The sequence below is a fragment of the Peromyscus eremicus genome, chromosome 7, assembly GCF_949786415.1.
Source record: "Peromyscus eremicus chromosome 7, PerEre_H2_v1, whole genome shotgun sequence".
NCBI classification, from domain to species: Eukaryota; Metazoa; Chordata; class Mammalia; order Rodentia; family Cricetidae; genus Peromyscus; species Peromyscus eremicus.
Window position 1 is genome coordinate 113,893,456 of NC_081422.1, and position 6,000 is coordinate 113,899,455.

Consider the following 6,000-nt stretch of genomic DNA (forward strand, 5'->3'; position numbering starts at 1 on the left):
TCATGTCTCTGGCAGAGGAGAGTCGTCTCGCGCGCGCGAGGGCCTGACGAGCTCGGTTGGTCGAGTCTGAGGCTTCATCTTTTATATTCTTTCCTGGCTAGGTTTCTAGTCTTATCCCTACTTCCACACATAGCTTATAGCTTATCACTACTCCATTTGTGGTTTACTTACATCATCCTATTGCTTATCACTCCTGACCAGGGTTGTTCACCCTAGGCCTTACATGTGTTCCTTACAGTGTGTGTGTGTGTGTATATATACGTATTTGTGTATGAATGCCCATGTTTCTGTGGTGTGTGTACCCACGTGCATGTGGAGGCCAGAAATCAGCATTAGGCATCCTCAGTTGCTCACTACCTTGTTTTATTTTATTTTTTTACGATTTATTCAGGAGCTGGAGAGTCTCAGTGGTTAAGAGCGCTTGCTGTTATCACATAGGACCTGGGTTCAGTTCCCAGCACCGGGGGTTCACAATCATCTGTCACTCCGGTTCCAAGGGGTCTGGTGCCCTCTCCTGACCTCCACGGGCACCAGGAACACAGGGCACAGACAAACATGCAGGTGAGACATCATGCATATAAAACAAGACAAATCTTTAAAAATTAAAAATAATAAAGATTATTTTATGTGTATGAACGTTTGTCTGCATGTATATACATGCAGCACATTTGTACAGTGCCACAGAGACCAGAATAGGCCATCAGCTCCTCCCAGAGCTGGAGGTACAGATGGCCGTGAGCTGCCATGTGGGTGCTGGGAACTGAACCTGGATCCTCTGCAAGAGCTGTAAGTGCTTTTAACCTCTGAGCCATCTCTCCAGCTCCTTCCCCCTGTTTTCTCATTGAACCCAGAGCTCAAAGTGGCTGGTCTGGCTGGTCCTTCTCCCCACACTCTAGCTACAGACATGCTCCACCATGCCCATATTTTACAAGAGTTTTTTTTTTTTTTTTGGGTGGGGGAGGCAGATCATGTGTCTATGAGTATATTTCCAGAGAGGAGTAACCTGGGAGGGGTTGGAACACTCTGAACATGAGAGGTCCCATCCCTTGAGCTGAGGTCCTGGATTGAATAAAGTAAGAGAAGGAAAAGCCAACAATGGCATTCTCCTATCTCTGCTTCCCGCTCCACAGAGATGTGAGCAAGCAAGCCTCTTGCTGCCACTGCCAGGACCTGGTCTCACTGCCATGGCCTCCAAGCAGGATGAACTGCACCCCTTGAATCATGACCCAAAACCAATTCTTCCTCCCTGGAGCTGCTTCTTGTCAGTTTTTGGCCATAGTGAGGACAAAAGCAACCAACGTGTCACCTTAAACTTAAAGGGACAAAGGGAGGGAGAGGTCTCCAGAAACTGAGAGCAGAGGGTGTCCTGGGGCAGGAACCGATCGAGCAAGGTGACCTTTTGGCAAGACAGAAAGGGGATACGACTGATGAGTTTCAAAGAAGTCAGTTGGGAAAACAGTCTAAATTATCAAAGGATGGAGTGGGAAACATGGCGTGAACCTGGATCTGGAGGGAGGTATCAGTGAGTTTCTTTTGTAACATGACCTAAAGTAGTTTATGGAAGAGTTTATTTTGGCTTAAACTTCCAGAGGGAGAGCCCACAATGGCAGGGAAGGCATGGTATGGGGCAGCCTGAGAAGAAAGTCAAGACATCACATCTCAACCCATGACGCCGAGAATGGGAAGTGGTGTGACACCATGAACTCTCAAAGGCTACTCCAGTGGGATGTTTCCTCCATCAAGGCTCCTTGTCCTAACCATACGACCCCCCCAAACAAGTGTCACCAACTGGGAACTAAGTGTTCAAATACAGGAGCCTGTGGAGGACATTAAGGAGTAAGCTGAAGAAGCCTGGCATGACTTAAGCAAAAGTCCTAAGAATATGAACTCACAGTCAGAAGTTCAAAGCACACAAGAACAGGCTGACACAAATAAGAATCAGAAAAGCACTGACTCTTAACAGCAGGCCCATCTCAGATGCAGACATCATAAATAAAGAGTATAAAATGAGCCCAGGGTGGGGGGTGGGGTAGGGTAGGGGGTGGCACATGCCTCTAATTCCAGAACTTAGGAGGCAGAGGCAGGCAGTGAGTGTAAGGCCAGTGTGGTCTACAGTGTGAGTTCCAGGACAGTCAGGGCTACACAGAGAAACCTTGTTCCAAAAAAAAAAAAACCAAAAGAAACAAAACAAAACAAAAACAACAACAAAAAACTAAAATGCTCAAGGAAACACAGGAAGGTATTGAAATATAATAACATATAAGATCATCAACTATAGTTTGAATAAAAGAAAAAAAACAAATAGATATACTAGAAATAAATTACACAGACTGATTGGAAATATGAACTCAATAAATGAGTTGAGTGGTGGGTTAAACACAGATGAAGAAGGGATGGACTTTATGTAGGTTCTGATGCTGGTGTGGCCTGACTTTTGTACAGAAAGACACAAGATGGAATGTGTGAAAGATTAGGAGACTTGAGATACAGGATGAGGACTCCTTGGAATGTGTCTGATCAGTCTCAGAAGACTATGGTGATATTTTATTTGTGCTGAAATGTGATTTTATTTGTATGTTAATAAATAAAGTTGCCTGGGGGTCAGAGCTAATAGCAAGCCATTTAGCAGAAGTCTGGCAGTGGTAGCACACGCCCTTAATCCAATTACATGGCAGGCAAAGTCTCTGTGTGTTCAAGGACACAGCCAGCATGGAGACACACGCCTTTAATCCCAGTACCAACCTCAGAGACCTGGAGGTCTGCATAGACAGGCAGTGAGGAGGAAGTCATGTGGTTGGGTTTAAAGCCAATGAGAAGGCAGAATAGAAAGGCAATAAAAAGACAGGTCACACAGGAGAAGGTCTCTCTTTTAGGGGAAGGATGGCAGCAACTGGCAAGCTAAAGGATATTCGCTAGTGCTCTGACCTCTTGGGCTTTTAACTCTTTATTTGGCTCTGTGTTTCTTATTTAATAAGACTGTTTAGAATTTCATCTACAGAAGACGGCTGTTGGGGAAGACAGCCTCAGTCCTCATCTTCTGGTGTTCACACCCTTAAGCGATGTCCTGTGCTGAGTGTGGTCAGTACCCATGACTTGCTTCTTATCACTAGACCACAGAAGAGGTGGTGGGACACGTCTTCCGTGACTAATGTCTTGTAGGTTGAGATGTCTTTTGTGCTAGCAGGCTTTCTTGTGGATTCTTTTACCACAGGATCGATCAGGGCTGGGAGTTGGTACATCCTGGGAGCTCATAACATCATGTGTTCAGGCCTAGTGAAGGTAAAACTTGCCTTGATCTTCATTTCAAAATGTCGGCCGCACCTGTGTCCTGGTGAGAAGGGAACAGGGCTGAGAAATGACAAGACAGTGGCACCTCTAACTTACTGGGGACAGGGAACAATGAAAAGATTTTTAAAAAGGGGGGTGGGCTGTGGAGATGGCTCAGTCCATAAATGATTGTTGCAAACATGAGGACCTGAGACCCATCCCAGAACCCAGGTGAAAAGCTGGGCATGGTGGCACATGCTTGTAACCCCAGCACTGGGGAGGCAGAGTCGGGAGCTTCCCTGGGGCTCAATAGCCACAGAGTCTAACCTGTTCTGTGAGTCTAGGTCAGTGAAAGACCCTGCCTCAACCACTAAGATAGATGGGTCCTGAGCAATGACACCTGAAGTAGACTTCTGGCCTACACACACACACACACACACACACACACACACACACACACACACACACACAACCACATACACATATAAAGACTTTAAAAAAGATGAGATGTGTCTGAATTGCAGCAGGATGAGGTTAAGCTAAAAGAACTCCAAGTCAGGCTCACAGGTACTTCTGCTCTCTGGTGTGAAAGGCTAGTTATAGCAATAACTTGACAGGTAGGACTCCACTCCTTTATACAGAGGCAACTGTAAGAGCCCATTTTTGCAGAGTGCCATTGTGGGTGAAATCACATCTAAAAAGCTCAAACTTTTCTTTCAACTCAGAAAATTTTTTTCAAAAAAAGAAAGAAAACAGAGTTTTCATTGAATACACATCAAACCAGAAAGCCCCACACATCATATGTAACCCACGGTCACGTGAGTGCTGGGGATGGAACTCAGAGCCTTGCAAATGCTTGGCAAGTACTCCACTGTGCTCTTGGGTTTTGTTTTCCTATTTTAAATTAACTTATTCTTTGATAATTTCATGCATATATAATGGATTCTGACCACACTCGTCCCTCCAGCTCTCTCTTACTTATCCCTCCATCAGCAACCTCCATTCCTCACACCAGGTCCCCATCCCTCTTCCTTGTCTTTTTATATTGTTTCTATTTTTTTCACATGACCCACTTAATCAGGGCCACTCATGTGGGCATGGATGTGAAGCTACCATCAGGGCATGATTGACTCACAATGGCTTCTGAAGACAATGACTTCTCTTCAAGGACTTCTCTTAGGCGAGGTGGGAACCCATGAGTCCTTCACCCATCTGTGACTGAATGTTTTAGGCTCAGCCTTGTGCAGACCCTTGCAGGCAACCTCAGCCTCTGTGAGATAACAAGTTCAAGGGCTGTGCCATGCCCTAAGACAGTATCCCACCACCCTTCTTCTGTCCATCTCCGACTCTTACGTTCTTTATCCCCTTCTCCCATGATGTCTTCTGAGGGAGGTGATATAAACGTCCCGTTTAATTCTGAACACCCAGCAGTCTCTTGTCCTCAGCACCCTGGCTATCCACGAGTCTCTGCATTAATTGCTCCCTGCTGCAAAGAGAAGCTTCCTGGATGACAGCCGAGAACTGCCCTAGTCTATGGTATAGATATAAATACTTGGAAAGCAGTTTGGCGACACGTTCACTTAGCGAAACACAAGTTGTGTGTTCGCCTCTTGTGCTTTTGACCTCCTGAGTCATGGGCCTTTGAGGCCTTCTGAGGTGCACAGTACCAAGCATGCACTTCCTTCTGTGGAGCAGGCATCAGATCCAAGTGTAAGTTAGTGGGTTACCCCATAACAGATGCACCATGTTGTATCAGTAGGCACCTCTTGGGTGGAAAGTTGCTACTATAGCATGTAGGGTCTGAAACTGGGGAAGACCATGGCTGATCTTTCTTCCCCACCTGCCTGCAAAGCAGCTTCCACGATGGCTGTACAGAAGGTGTGAAGCTTCAGTGCTGTTCCAGTGTGGCTTCTCCGTGTTCTGCAACCGAGCTGTCTTCAGCAATGGGGTCTCACCATCCTGTTCTTCTGGGCGACCAGGCAGCCCTTAGTTTTTTGAGTCAGGCTTTTGTAATATAGCATAGGCTGACCATATAGCACAGTAGTGCAAATCACCTAGTCCTGAAGAGCTTGCTTTCCGGAAGGCCTTGCTACTTCTTTTATGCTAGCAAGAAAACCTTTCTTCAGCCTTTCCCCACATTTTTCTCACTAACTGTATTTGGACCATCTCTCTCTCTCTCTCTCTCTCTCTCTCTCTCTCTCTCTCTCTCTCTCTCTCTCTTTGGTTTTTCAAGACAGGGTTTCTCTGTGTAGCTTTGTGCCTTTCCTGGAACTCACTCTGTAGCCCAGGCTGGCCTCGAACTCACAGAGATCTGCCTGGCTCTGCCTCCCGAGTGCTGGGATTAAAGACGTGCGCCGCCACCACCGCCCGGCTTGGACCATCTCTTAAAGAGAAGGATTTTAGCAGCCTGTCAAGCAACCTTAAAGTATATTTTATGCAAATGAGAATATGAAATATGAGTTTTAAGGGATCTTGACATTGTGCGTTATTGGACTTACAATTTCGTAATTGGTACTTATCAGAATACTCTAAAATTAAAAATTTAGGGCTGGAGAGACAGTTCAGCAGTTAAGAGCACTGGCTGACCTTCCAGAGGACTGGGGTTCAGTTCCCAGCACCTACATGCTGGCTTACACCTATCTATAACTCCAGTTTCAAGGGATCCAGTGCCTTCTGACTTCCACAGATATTGCACTAAAGTGCTGCACATGCATACATTTAAGTGCACACACA